This window comes from Pelophylax lessonae, assembly GCF_965119305.1.
Source record: "Pelophylax lessonae genome assembly, chromosome: 1".
Classification (NCBI taxonomy): domain Eukaryota; kingdom Metazoa; phylum Chordata; class Amphibia; order Anura; family Ranidae; genus Pelophylax; species Pelophylax lessonae.
In genome coordinates this window covers 270,432,726-270,448,116 of record NC_138768.1, presented here as the reverse complement: position 1 = coordinate 270,448,116, position 15,391 = coordinate 270,432,726, and the positions used below count along the sequence as shown (strand labels likewise).

Below are 15,391 nucleotides of genomic sequence, written 5' to 3'. Positions count from 1 at the left end.
CCGCGCCTAAGCAACGCAGTACCCACATCAGAGAAAAAAGGAACCTCACCAAGTAAGGAAACCAACTGGGCAACAGGAAAAAACGTGCTCAACAGGAGCAACAACCCAGGAAGACAAGTAACCTAGGGATAAAAACATCCCAACAGCCAAGGACCCAAACAAGGGACCTTAAGGCACTGCCATACTAAGAACTTTACGGACAAAGGAAGCATCTGCCGATGCCTGAACATCCACTTTGTAGAACTTCGAGAAGGTGTGAACGGACGACCAAGTCGCCGCCTTACACACCTGGGCCACAGAAGCCCGATGATGACAGGCCCAAGACGTACTCAGAGATCTGGTAGAGTGCGCCTTCACAGGGAAGGGAGGAACCTTCCCCTTCAAAGCATAGGCCAGCTCAATGGTCTGTCTGATCCATTTGGCGGTGGTAGAAGCCCACGCCGCCATGCCCTTCCGAGGTCCCTCTGGAAGGACGAACAGGGAATCCGACTTACGAAAGGATTTAGTCGACGACAGGTACACTCTAATCGCCCGAACAACATCCAAGGAATGCAAAGCCACCTCCTTTGGATGCTTAGGCTTCGCGCAAAGCGAAGGCAAAACAATGTCCTCATTGAGGTGAAAGTCAGAGATCCTCTTCGGAAGAAAAGAAGGGTTAGGTCGCAAGACCACCTTATCCAAGTGAACCACTAAATAGGGAGAGCTGCAGGACAAAGCCGCCAGCTCCGACACTCTGCGAGCCAAAGTGATCGCCACCAAAAAGGCAACCTTTTTGGACAACAGAGACAACGAGATCTTCCTGATATCTTCAAAAGGATCATGTTGCAACACGGACAGAACAAGGTTCAAATCCCATGGAGGCAAAGGCTCCCTCCTAGGAGGGACCAAGTGTCGCACCCCTTGAACAAAAGTGCTAACCAAAGAATTAGACGCCACAGGGCGTTGAAAGAGGACGGCCAGCGCAGAAATCTGACCCTTAATCGTGGCCAACGCCAAACGCTGGTCCACGCCCGTTTGAAGGAAAGCCAACACTCTCGACACCAAGTACGAGCGAGGGGAATACCCTCTGGACTCACACCAGGCAAAATACGCTTTCCAAGTACGGTAGTATATTTTTCCTGAAGAGGCCTTTCTAGCCTTGATCAAAGTGGGAATGACCTCAGGGGAGAGACCCCTATCCTTCAGGACCTGGCTTTCAACAGCCAGGCCGTTAAAGCCAGCGACTGTAAAGCAGGATGGAATATCGGTCCTTGAGAAAGGAGATCTTCTCGAAGAGGCAGACGCCACGGAGTGTCGACCGCCAGATTCACGAGGTCTGCGTACCAAGACCGGCGAGGCCAGTCCGGTGCCACCAGAATCACCGTGTGCGGTTCCGAGGCCAACCTGCGAAGGAACCTGGATAGTAGCTGAATCGGTGGAAAGGCATACATCAGACGATACTGATGCCAGGGCGTCACTAACGCGTCCGAGGCGTCGGCCCGAGGATCGCGCGTCCTTGCCACGAACCTTACCACCTTGTTGTTTAGACGAGACGCGAACAGGTCCACATCTGGGGACCCCCACTTCGCGCACAACATCTGGAAGACATCCGGGTAAAGGGACCATTCCCCCTGGTCCAGGGTCTGGCGACTCAGATAATCCGCCTGCCAGTTCTCCACCCCCGGAATGTGAACGGCAGATATCGCCGGGACGTGCGTCTCGGCCCAAGACAGAATGTCGGCCACTTCCCGAGCCGCTCGGGCACTCCTGGTGCCCCCTTGGTGGTTGATGTAAGCCACCGCTGTGGCATTGTCCGTCTGCACCCGAACCGGACGGCCTTGAAGCCTGTCCGTCCAACGCAGAAGGCAGAGATTTATCGCGCGCAATTCCAGAATGTTGATCGGAAGGGAGGACTCCTCCTCCGACCAAGCTCCCTGGGCGGACAGAACGCCCAGAACACCACCCCAGCCCGACAGGCTGGCATCCGTGGTGATCACCGTCCACGACAAAGGGCGAAACGACTTTCCCCCCCGACACCGCCGGGGACTGGAGCCACCACAACAGACCCCTTCGGGTGTGGCGGCTCAACGAAATCCGCAAATCCAGAGATTGCGGACGCCCGTCCCACTTGGCCAGGATCTCAGCCTGAAGATCCCGCGTGTGAAACTGGGCGAAGGGAATCGCCTCGAAAGCCGAGACCATCAAACCCAGACACCTCATACACGTCCGGAGGGACGAGCACTGATTGTCCCTGAGGGACCTGACTTCGTCCTGAAGCGTCCGAAGCTTGTCTTCCGGCAATCATCCCCAGGTAGGGAAGACGAACCGACGGACACAGCGTCGACTTCGGCAAATTTATCGTCCAACCGAACTCCTGCAGACTCTGCATCGTGATGGACAGGTCGTTCACCAGGCCCTGACTGGTCGCGGACCGAAGCAAGATATCGTCCAGATACCCCAAGACAGAGATGCCCTGGGCTCTCAGTAAAGCCAGAACCGGCACAAGCACCTTGGTGAAAACCCGCGGAGCCGAAGCGAGACCAAAGGGTAACGCCACGAATTGGTAATGATCCTCCGCAATGGCGAATCGAAGGTACCTCTGGTGACCCTCGAAAATGGGGATGTGAAGGTACGTGTCCTTCAAGTTGATGGAGGCCATGAATTACCCCGGAACAAGGGCAGCCACCACCGAGCGCAGGGATTCCATGCGGAACTTGCGAACCCGCACAAAGCGGTTCAGAGCTTTTAAGTCCAAAATCGGACGCACCTTGCCCTCCTTCCTGGGCACAGTGAACAGGTTGGAATAGAACCCCCGAAATCTGGTGCAGGTGCAGATCCTGCAAACGCTCCGGAGACAGCTGAAGATTTGAAGGAAAAAACCTGCTCGTCGGCCGAGAGAGAAATTCGATCTTGTAACCAGATCGAACGATTTCCTGAACCCACCTGTCCCGAATGCGGGCCAGCCAGGGATGAAGAAAACCGAGCAAACGTCCCCCCACCCCAGAAGCGGGTGAGGGCGCCCCTTCAGGTCGAAGTGGAATGGGCAGTGGACCCGGACTGACCGGACTTCTGCTTACCTGCCCACTGCTTCTTCTGGGAGCCTTGGCCCTTGAAGGGCTTGCCCTTATAGTGCGACCTAAAGGCACGAAAGGACCCCTGAGAGGGCCTAAACGAGGTATTCTTTTTACCGCGAACAAACTTATTCTTGTGAGTCTGGGGCAAGAGAGTGCTCTTACCCCCGGAAATTCCCTTTATCAGGGTATCCAAGGAGTCGCCAAAAAGGCGAGAACCCGCGTAGGGCAAATTAGCTAAAGTCTTGCGAGAAGACTGGTCAACCGACCAATATTTCAGCCAAATCAGGCGACGGTTCAATATCGCCACACTAGAGAGACGTGCAGCCAAAGGGACTAAATCCAGGTCCGCATCACACAAATACATGACACCCTGATGAATTTGATCCACCATAGCCAACGTTGTCGGCGGGGCAGAGTCAGCCACCAGGATGCGCCTGAGCACCTGCGTCCAATTCGCAATAGCCTGGGCTGCCATAATGGAAGCAAAAATAGGTTTCAGCATAGAACCAGCAACCGTATAAGCATGACGGGCCAGAGATTCCATTCTCCTGTTCGTGGGGTCCCGGAACACCGGGGTATCCTCAGTAGGGATCGCAGTAGATTTATTCAAAATCGCCACCGCGTGATCCACCTGAGGCGGCACACACCAACGCTCATTAGCGGTGGGTGTAAAGGGATAACGTAATTTAAACCTACTTGGCACAGCAAAAGGCTTCTTTAAATTGCGCCATTGCTCATCAACAGCGCGCCGAAACTCCGCAGAGCAAGGAAAAACCTGCGATGTTTTGCGTTTTCTTTGCGTCCCATAAGAGGCCAGCAAAGCAGGAGGACATGGTTCATCCTCCAAATGCAGTGTTTGCTTAATAGAAGCAACCAACTCATCCATGAGTGCAAGCTCTTCAGGCGAGCCAGGGGGAGAATTATCAACCCCTTCTACCTCAGCCTCCCCCTCAGACTCCCCAAGGTCCAAAGATGAGCGAGACCCTGAGAAGGGCACTCCAGCCATAGCAGCCCCATCGCCCTCTGAATCAGAGGAAATAGACACTCTGGGCCGTTTTGCGGATCGATCAGCCACCAGCATCTGCACCTGAGCAGCCAAGTTCGCCACAACAGTAGCCAGATCAGCCCCCTCGGGGGATGCAGCAGCCCCTTGGCCCCCCACCAAGGTGGGGGGAAACTTGCAATCCTGAGAATCCATGCCCCAGCAATAGTAGGAAAAAAAGGAGTACTGCCCCTTTAAGACCGCGGCGAAGCGTAGCCCACCGCACAAAACTGAATACACCGACCCCCACAGGGATAATGAACACTGGGCAAGGAACACAGTAACAAGAGAGGTAAAAACCTGGAGAGATCACACAGGCTGCTGCCACCGATCGCTGTCCCAGAGCAAAGGAAGTGATGCAATGACTGACCGCCCTATAAAGCCTCATGCAAGGCTACACAAACATGGCCGCTGAGGATTCCTTATGCAATGAGGAAAATGGCACCGACATGTGGCCTGATCGATCGCCGCCAAAATGGCGGCGGTTGGCGCCAAAACACCGCTCCTTACCACACAGGACCGGTCACCATAATGTGCCGCAAAAAAATGGCGGACCGCAGTAGCGGCCGCCGCACAGTATGCCAAAGCATGTCTCACACAGCACACAGCATGTCTCACATAGCACACAGCATGTCTCGCAGAGCAGGAGAGCCCCCCCCCCCCCTTGCAGCCCACAGAAAGGCAGCTATTCCACACAGGAATCTGACAGGGAGCTCAGCACAGACATGCAGGGTCACACAGTCCCAGACTGACACCCAAAATAGACAGGTCCCCACATAGAAGTGCACTTACCATCCGGATGGCGTGGGGAGCCTTCACTAGCGATCAAACCGCTGCACTAGGGGCAGGGAGTGTCGCAGCCAGGACGCAGTGGAACTGCGGTGCGAAACCGCAAAGGCGTCCGGTGAGGTAGCCACCTCACCGCAGCATCCCTGCAGCGAACAGGGATGGGTCGTTCAATATGCCAGGGAAACCTGAGCTGAACGCTCGATGGCAGGCTGGGAAGCCACTGGCCCTGAACCCTGGGATCCAGGGAGGCCAGCCCGAGACCCAGCTCCGCACGATCATCTTCATCCGAAGAAACTAACTAAGCTGAAAAATAACAGCTAAGTAAAGAAAGAGAAAAAAACTCAAAAGAAATCAAAAAAGAGAATAGAGGCTGAGACTGAGAGCCCCAGCACAGGATAAGCCTGCTCCTCCTAAGCTAGGCATTAGAAACTGAGTTAGGAATGCAGGAAGCAGGAGGGTATTGACTGAGGGGACCACCCCCTAGGGGTGTGATATGCTAAAAGCTTTGATATTAACATATTCTGTTGCCTAGCTTCTCCTGCGGAGCAAAGGTCAATTACCCCCATTAGTGACGAATATGGAGGGGCGGCGACTGTCGGAGGACGTAAGAGAAAAAGCAATTTCTGCAAGGGGATGCGACACTGGCTAGAACTGTAAAACAAAACTGTCAGCTTCATGGACACAGTCCTTTATAAAAATGCTTTAATAAGAAAATGCTGGCACAACACGAAACGCGCAGAGAAATTATGATGCAATTTCTATGGATTATGTACTATCTTGTTACACTTTGTCTCATGTTGTTTTTATACTCCATTTGGACATATATTTGTATATATATTTTTTTTTATATGCTCTGATCATTGGGATTCATTGTATGATATCTACTGTCTCCATGATGTCACAACCTGTGCATACAAATAAATCAATTTACATGTGTACCAATTCATGTTTTTGTTTGGATGGGTATGCACACTTATATATCTTATAATCTACCCTATTTTTTGTATAGTCAATGGTCAGTTTATTGCACGCTTCATTTAAAGTCCCAAAAATTTCCCCCTTTTTTCATATTTATATTAGGGATGGAGATACAAAAGTCTTTGTAACCTCATTTAAAGTCCCGACTCCCCTTGTTTTCCTTCCTAATAAGAAAATGCTGGCACAGAACAAACAGGGCTAATTACACTTTTGCAACAACAAGCAGGTGAAAGCTCACAATATCTGCAAATCAAACTAACTACAAATTTGCACCATGCCACCCTTGTCCTTGTGGATTTTTTATCTAATTCAATGGAGGAGCCAGCACAGGTAGGCCCCTTTCACATGGGCGCCCCGGATGCCCGTATATCACCCCATCCGTTTGCTGGTGGTATACGGACATAATGCATATCAATGGGATTGTGGATGTCAGCGGATGACCATCCGCTGACATCCGATTTGCATTCTTTCAGTTCTGTTCCGTTTTTTGGAACGGAACAGAACCCTATTTTTCTTCCGTTTAAAAAACGAAAAGGAAGGAAAATCGGATGTCAGCGGTGTCATCCGCTGACATCCGCAATCCCCATAGACATATATTATGTCCGTATATCATCCGCAAACAGATGGGATGATATGCAGACATACGGAGCGGATGACACAAGTGAAAAAAAAGTGCCGGAGTGGATCGCAATACGGTCCGCTCCGTGTGAAAGAAGCCGTAGAGTGAAACTTTTGCACATCTAGCTACTTACTTGGCAACAGTGGACACTGCATGCTCCTTCCTGGCAAAAAGGACTGAATGAGTATCTGAATGCACTTTAAACACTGCCTTAGTAACATAAGGTAGCCAGTCCTGATTCATAGAATCAATCATACGATCTGCTTCATCAATAACCTGCAGGAGAAATATGACATAACTCAAAAGGCACTAAAACAGAACCAGAGTCCTTGTATGTACTACCTAAGGAGGTCATGAAATAGTACAGTCCAGTTTTACCAAGAAGTGCAGATGCCGGAGAGTGAATCCCTCTGTCTGCTGAATGTGATCAACAAGCCTTCCTGGCGTGCACACAAGAATGTCGGCCAAACTGCAGAACCCAGACAACCTATGGGCAACAATATAAAAAAAAAAAAAAAATACAAACAGGTGAAACAGCAAGGCCTATGAAAATAAAATAGGAGGTGATCCTCCTGAAGAACTAAAAACTCACTTTCTTACTACCAAAGACTCCTGTTCCTTGGCAAAAGATTTATGACCGATGCAAGAAAGGAGAGAGCGGCGCCAGCTTAGTATAGTACAAGTTTATTCAACACTGTTAAAATTGGTGACTCACTTACAGCAACGGAGTATATTCATCTCAGTACCCTTTTTGCATTATTGCTCAATCTTTTTTGCAATATCATTTATATATATTCATGCATTATCCCACATGGTATTGCTTTTATTTCCTTACTTTTCACCATATGTATATATGTGTGTATATTTATATGTTGTATGCTTTATGTATGAGATATATCTTGTTTTTATGTAAGGTACTTTCAGAGATCACTTCCAGTATCTCACCACCATCTCTTACATAGTAAAATTTATACCAGTCTTCACTACCTTTTCCTTCTCCTCCCCTGAGTTCGTGTGTCCCCTCCTTCCTCCCCTTCCCCCCCTTTTTTTTTTTTTTGGTGCGTTTTTTTTTTTTTTCCCCAACATGGATATCATTGAACACATAGAGTCCGCCAAGTAAACTATACTTGACGAACTATACATGCTTTTCCCATCGACTTTTTTCCAAAATCAGGCCTCCATCCCCAGACCCCAATATCGCCTATTATGTGCAAAATTTCGCAAAATAGAGGACCTTATTCATAAGGCCAATATGCAATGGTGGGATAGGTTCTTCCTTCAAGAATATCTCAATAACCAAATCACCCCTAGAGGCCTTAGGGTCCTAAAAAATTGTCCATTCTTGAGTGAAGAATTGGATCGAGAATGGTTCCACATATCAGAATTCTGCACACGTAAATGGATGTCCATTATTATCACACAGAGAGAAGCCCAATACCATTCCTTCATCTCCAAAACTCAAACGCTAATTTCTTCCCTTCAAAAAGACTTTTCTCCATTTCCATCTTCTTGGCTCAGAAAACTTAAATTAAAACACAAAATTTCTAGAAGATTCCCTCCTTCGAAACAAATTGCAGAAAATACGAAGGGATGTAGATGACTATGCTCAGAAAAAAGTTTTCAATTGGAAATCCACACAGTCCCCCCCTCTCACTACCACCACAGGCCCAGTCCCTCTCATGGACCGTCGCCCTGTCAGCCGGCAATCCACACAATCTTCCCTCCCATCCACCACCGCTATAGGCCCAGTCCCCCTCATGGACTGTCGCCCTGTTCCCACGCCCTCACTACTCAAGAGGGTACGTGCATCATCCAAACAGATCAATTGTTCTTCCAGCAACCTACCACCACGTGGAAAGGACCCCCCTAAACCCCTTATTCCGTCCCAACCTTGCTCTACACCATGCAGTTGTCAAGCAGAAGTCCCTCGTCAAAGGAGCAAAAAGACTACCAGATCAAAAATAGATTCCAGCACACCCCATCCACTTGACAATACTGGGCAACAGCATATCATGCCCACAGCTCAACAACACCATACATCTGAACCCGGCCCACCCAACCAAACCAGCTCAGGAACAGAGGACACGCAATACCATGTATTAACCACTGACCCTCCTACCACAGGAGTGTACTCGGTTCCCCAATCACAGGAGCCCCCTAATGCTACACCCAACACACCCCCTATAAGCTTACCAGCTCCCTCTTCCCCCCCAGTCTTTTTTAGTACAAACCCCCCTACCCTGCTCAAAAAGAAAATTCATCGCAGAGGTAGAAGAGGGGGAAAACGTGGACACGGACAGACCAGAAAAGTCACGCAGACTATGAAAATCTTCAACCTCTCCAACCACCCCCTCTCCACATCTGAAGAATCCCTCTTAGCCCGAGGACTAACTTTTGCGCCTACAGCTGCTCCCAATCCATTCACCCTTTTCCTAGATCTGAACAGATTCATACGGAACCTTACGGTGCAACGCTTCTTCCATATTCAAGCTAACAAAAACAAAAACAGTATAAAGGAATCACCAATACCCAATATAGATGATACTGACATTTCTCCCACCACTGAACAGAACTATCATTTCAATACACAAGAACTACAGGCTCTAGAGAATTTAGAAGATCTATACACTTGCGATACTGATGATTACGTCTCCATTCTTTCCCAAAACCTACCTGGTTCCCCACCCATACAGCATACTACGTTTCGGCCCAAATCAGTTTTTTACCCCACATTTGCTAAAGGTCCATACATCCAAAGCTTCTACCAAGTGGTCCACGCTGATATACGCCGCATGTGCCAATCATCCCATGACCAAACACACCCTGCCTCCAATCTAACACCTATGGAAAAATCGGCTTTAAAGGAACTCATGAAAAACCCAAATATCATCATAAAATCAGCGGATAAAGGTGGTAGCCTGGTCGTTCAAAATAAAGCGGACTACATTAAAGAATCCATCAGGCTTCTGTCCTATAGCTCCACCTACTTAAAACTCACCAGTGACCCCTTGCCCGAATTTAAAGTGGAAGCTCATTCCCTCATTGAAAAAGCGGCAAAAGGACAATGTCATCACCTCCACAGAAGTGTCATTTCTCAAACATGACTTTTACCATAGGCCATATTTTTATCATCTCCCCAAGATCCATAAAGATCCCCTTCATCCCCCGGGCAGACCCATCATTGCAGCCATGGAGAGTATCTCCAGTTATTTTTCCATCTATATCGACCATTTCCTTCAACCGATAGTCCAACAACTTCCGTCATATGTTAAGGATGGCATCAATCTACTGGACCTATTATCCTCTTACCCATGGCAACCATCATATCTCTGGCTATCTTTGGACGTAGTCTCTCTCTATACATCTGTACCACATCACATTGGACTTCAGGCCGTACGTTTCTTCTTGAATGATGAATCTGCACTCAATCCCCGGCAAACACACTTTCTCCTGGATCTCATAGAATATTGTCTCACCCACAATTACTTCGAGTTTAATGGCGAGTTCTACACCCAAATCAAAGGCACAGCCATGGGGGCCAATTTTGCCCCCAGTTACGCCAACTTAACTATGGGCTACTGGGAGCAGCAATACATTTGGCACAACAATCCCTTTGCTTCTCATCTCATCTTCTTCGGTCGATATATCGACGATATAGTTATCATCTGGGATGGCCCTGCCTCCCTCATACCACCATTTCTCGAACACTGCAATAACAACCAGATGGGGCTTTCCTTCACATCAGTCTCAGATGCCAAAAAACTTACTTTCTTGGACCTCGAGTTATACCATCATGATAATACAATCAGTGCTCAGAATTACGTCAAACCCACCGCTGGAAATTCATACCTGCACTACAATAGCTGTCACCACCCCAGATGGATTCAGAATATACCAAAGAGCCAATATTGCCGCCTTAAACACAATTGCACTCAGTCACAAACATATCTCCACCATGGAACACTACTCAAACAGAAATTTCTTGAAAAGGGCTATCCTGAAGAACTCATAACAAAAGCCTCTGACCACTACCTGCATGAAGATCTAAAGAAAAGTAGAGCGGAGTATACAAGGAAAATAAACAATCATCCCACCTCCGCACGATTCACTACCCAGTTTCACAGTAAATTCAAGCACATGGAACGCATTTTCCATAAACATTGGGCAATCCTAAAGGAAGACACTTACCTACGTGCAGACCTCACGAGCGCCCCCGTTTTTCATACAGGCGCGCAAAAAAACTCAAAACTCTAATAGCACCAAGTCAGGTCCGCTCCATTAGACCAAAAACTAACCCATCACTCACCTCCTTTCTCCAAATCAAGGGAATGTACAAATGTTGTAAGACCAGGTGCTTAACATGCAAACATGTGAGACACGGTCTAAAGGAATTCACAAACAATGGAAAAACCCATCACCTCACTGACTTCTACACTTGTTCGACGGAATATGTCATCTATTGCCTCGTGTGCCCCTGCAACCTACTTTATGTAGGCCGTACTATACGGACCTTACGCAAACGCTTTGGAGAGCATCGGAACCTTGTTGAAACAGGTTCCGATAAACATAGCGTCCCCCGACACTTTACTGAGTATCATCCCAAGAGCTCCGATGGACTCAAAGTGTGGGTATTGGAAGCCATCCCTGCACACTTTCCCCCTGCGGAACGGTTCAAGCGACTGTGTACCAGAGAAAACTAATGGATTTATACCCTGGACACTCTAGCGCCAGGAGGCCTAAACGAGGGATTAGAAATCAATATCACACTCTAAAATATTGCACATATACTTGTGACACCTCATACATTCACACATCATTCCCTATCAGTGACATATATATATATATATATATATATATATTTTTTTTTTTTCCATCAATATTTTTATATATATATATATATTTTTTTTTATATATATATGTATATGTGTATATGTATATATGTATATGTGTATATGTATATATATATATATATATATATATATATATATATATATATATATATGTATGTATGTATGTATTAGGGCTGCAACTAACGATTAATTTGTCTGTCGACTAATCTATCGATTATTTTTACGATTAGTCGACTAATCTAACGATTATTTTTATTTTATTTTTTTTGCTTAATTGAGTGGTTTTTTGATTAGCTAATTAATCCTGTAATTAATACAGACCCCTCAGTAAGCCCCCCTCCCAGTACAGACCCCTCAGTAAGCCCCCCTCCCAGTACAGACCCCTCAGTAAGTCCCCTCCCAGTACAGACCCCTCAGTAAGCCCCCTCCCAGTACAGACCCCTCAGTAAGCCCCCTCCCAGTACAGACCCCTCAGTAAGCCCCCTCCCAGTACAGACCCCTCAGTAAGCCCCCTCCCATTACAGACCCCTCAGTAAGCCCCCTCCCAGTACAGACCCCTCAGTAAGCCCCCTCCCAGTACAGACCCCTCAGTAAGCCCCCTCCCAGTACAGACCCCTCAGTAAGCCCCCTCCCAGTACAGACCCCTCAGTAAGCCCCCCTCCCAGTACAGACCCCTCAGTAAGCTCTCCCACCTAGTACAGAGGATGGATGAAAGGATGGAGACACGGATGAATGAAAGGATGGAGACATGGATGGATGGATGGATGAAAGGATGGAGACACGGATGGATGAATGAAAGGATGGAGACACGGATGGATGAATGAAAGGATGGAGACACGGATGGATGACTGAAAGGATGGAGACACGGGTGGATGACTGAAAGGATGGAGACACGGGTGGATGAATGAAAGGATGGAGACACGGGTGGATGAATGAAAGGATGGAGACACGGGTGGATGGATGAAAGGATAAATACATGGATGGATGGATGGATGAAAGGATGGAGACATGGATGGATGGATGAAAGGATGGAGACACGGTTGAATGGATGGATAGATGGAGATGTGGTTGGATGGATAGATGGGGATATGGGTGGATGGTTTGAGGAGTTGCTTTGAATATAATTAATGAATTAAATAGCATTTTTTGGTTTGTGACGCTCACATGCAGTAAAGTTCCGTTGTAAAGTGAACCTGTCACCAGAGAAAAATGGAGGCTGTCAAAAGCAACGTCACATTCTGCAAATGCTAGTTACTTGGCTGTCATGTTTATCCTCCTGCTTTAATACATGGAATCCTTTATCTGGGACAGGATATACATAGGAAACATATACATCATCTTATCATTGTGACAGCCAGACAACCTGCATCTTCAGGAGTGGATTGGGGATGACAGTCTCCATGCATCTCTATGGATAGGTTTGCTTTAAAGAGACGATAACATTTTGTATATTAAATATATATATATAATCATGTTGGGGGGGACCATGTGACTGAGGGGGGAGGGGGTACTGCCTACCCTGGAGTTGTGTTTGAAATAACTAGAAATGCGCAGGAAATCCACCATACAGAATTTATTGACAAGTAATAAAGATCAGTCTCAGGCAAACACTCTCAGCTGAGTCCAATGAGAGATGAAAATAAGGGTCACATTACACTTCAGAGCAAAGACTGCGACTTCTCTGTCCGCCCTTATAACAAATGTAAAAAATGTGGCAACAATCAAAAAAAAGAAAAAAAGGGAATTTTACTAACTTTTGCTCCTGGAGAGCATTGCAACCACATCACTGCCTCAGTGTGCAGAGCGTCGCTCGCCTCCGGGATGTCATGCCGCTCACTGCCTCAGTGTGCAGAGCATCGCTCGCCTCCGGGATGTCATGCCGCTCACTGCCTCAGTGTGCAGAGCATCGCTCGCCTCCGGGATGTCATGCCGCTCACTGCCTCAGTGTGCAGAGCATCGCTCGCCTCCGGGATGTCATGCCGCTCACTGCCTCAGTGTGCAGAGCATCGCTCGCCTCCGGGATGTCATGCCGCTCACAGACACTCTGGACTGGAGCGCAGCGGGGCGGGGCAGTGCAGCCTGCAGCGGCCCCAATCAATGTAGCGGCCCGGCGGGAATGCGAGCAGGGGGCGTGTGACGTCACGCGTGACGCGTCGACGCTTTTCACGCACGTCGACGAATTTTAGTAGTCGACGAGTCGTGACAGCCCTAGTATGTATGTATGTGTGTATTCTATTCTCATTTTCATTTTTATTTTTATTTTATTTTCATTTTTATTTTTATTTTTATTCACATTTAGTTTTATTTTTATTTATATATTTTTATTTTTTTTTTTTTTTATCTTTACATTTTTTTTTTTTCAATTTTTCAATCTTTACATTTATTTTTATTTTTTCCCTCCAATACCGTTTTTTTTATGTAGATGTATACACACATTACCGATCTATTTTCCCCATGGCCATGTCAGTATTGTTTTTATGGGATTTATTCTTATAAGTCCTCTTTTATGTAATACCATCATGTATTTTTATGTATTTTATGTACTTTTATGGATTTCCTAGAGACATGTATCCCCAATTGTGTTTTTACTGAGATTACTTTCTTAGAGTCTTTTGGCTCCGCCCCCCCACAGACAGATGTCGTTGCAATTAGTCCGGCAACAGGGTATAAATTCCCTGCCCCACCTGAGACACTCCCATCACCTGACGAAGGAGCACGGATGCTCTGAACGCGTGCAACCCCTATTTTTCTCCTGCCAGGAAGTGATGTCATCAGGGATCAGAAGTCGGCAGCCGGAGCCCTGTTGTGCATGCTCCGCCGCGGCCAGTGACAACTAGCAGCCCCACAGCGGCTCGGCTATACCTCTGGAACCTCACCACCTTCTCCTATGACCACTATCCTGGAAGAGGAAGATGGATGACCCTAACAGTCTGTGTGTACCGGTCTCACCCAACCTCGGACAGTGAGTCACCAATTTTAACAGTGTTAAATAAACTTTTACTATACTAAGCTGGCGCCGCTCTCTCCTTTCTTGCATCTCTCTGGGCTTCTCCACGCTTCAGCCATCTGCCGCGGACTATAGCTTCCCTACAGTACTAAACTTTGTTCCCCCCCCCCCCACGCAGCCCCATAACCCCCCCCCTCCCATCCACTCATATTCCTTGTACCATCTTGGGATATTAGAAGAGCGCCATGACACCCCCCACAAAAGATTTATGACCTGCTACCAAGACAACTTTCAGTCCAGTACCATCCACATAAATGTTAAACACCTTGCACACCTAACAAGAGAGGAAGAAACACATTTCATTATAAAGAGTGAGAGAGGAGAATTTACTGACAGTAATAGCATGTCTACATAAATTCCATTTACCTGTTGTGCCAACTCCTTGGTGGGTAACACGACAAGAGCACGAACCTCACATACAGCACGCTGCAGTAAAGCCTGTGGACCAACATAAGCTGTTAAAAGCTCAGTGCAATTACATTAATAAAACATATTCAGCAGCACTGTATAGAATGTAGGTATTTATGCAAGTGATGTTATCACAGTAACATAAAAAAAGAAAAATCAAAGATTTTTTAAATGTTTGTGTAAGAGAACAGCTTTGATGAAAACATTTGGTATGGAAATACAATGTACATGGGGCAATTATCTTCACTCATTGACACACTGTGTGTCAATAGAGGCACACAGCCTGGCTTGGGATCACAACCTCATGAGTGCCCACCATAGCAAGCAGTTTGCTAGGGAGGAGAAGCCCAGAATGTCAGCGGGATCCCCAGAAGAAGTACTTCGGGGCTGCTCTGTGCAAAAACAAAAAAATTTTTTGCAACATTGTAACAAAAAAGCACCTTTTCTTGTGTATATGAGTCGTTGTGGCTGACTGCCTGTTTGTCTTTGCTTCCTAATCCTGATGTTTTTATTTTATGTGTATCAGAAAAAAAAAAAGCACCTTTTCCACCAAGAGCCAAAATGACACTTGTAAGTGATATACTTACATACAGCTGCAAGAAAAAGTATGTGAACCCTTTGGAATGATATGGTATCTGCACAAAT

General features: G+C 47.1%; 1 pseudogene across 1 annotated transcript in view; it reads right to left on the bottom strand.

Moving 5' to 3' along the window:
* The window catches only part of LOC309551821 (ATP-dependent RNA helicase DDX51-like), a 62,157-nt pseudogene that overhangs the window by 20,052 nt on the left and 26,714 nt on the right, over positions 1 to 15,391 (bottom strand). The window contains exons 5-9 of the transcript XR_014226139.1: positions 14,705 to 14,776; positions 14,554 to 14,612; positions 7,074 to 7,121; positions 6,860 to 6,968; positions 6,615 to 6,757 (exon numbers count right to left, since the gene is read on the bottom strand). The product of XR_014226139.1 is annotated as an ATP-dependent RNA helicase DDX51-like (transcript). The remainder of the gene's footprint in view (positions 1 to 6,614; positions 6,758 to 6,859; positions 6,969 to 7,073; positions 7,122 to 14,553; positions 14,613 to 14,704; positions 14,777 to 15,391) is intronic.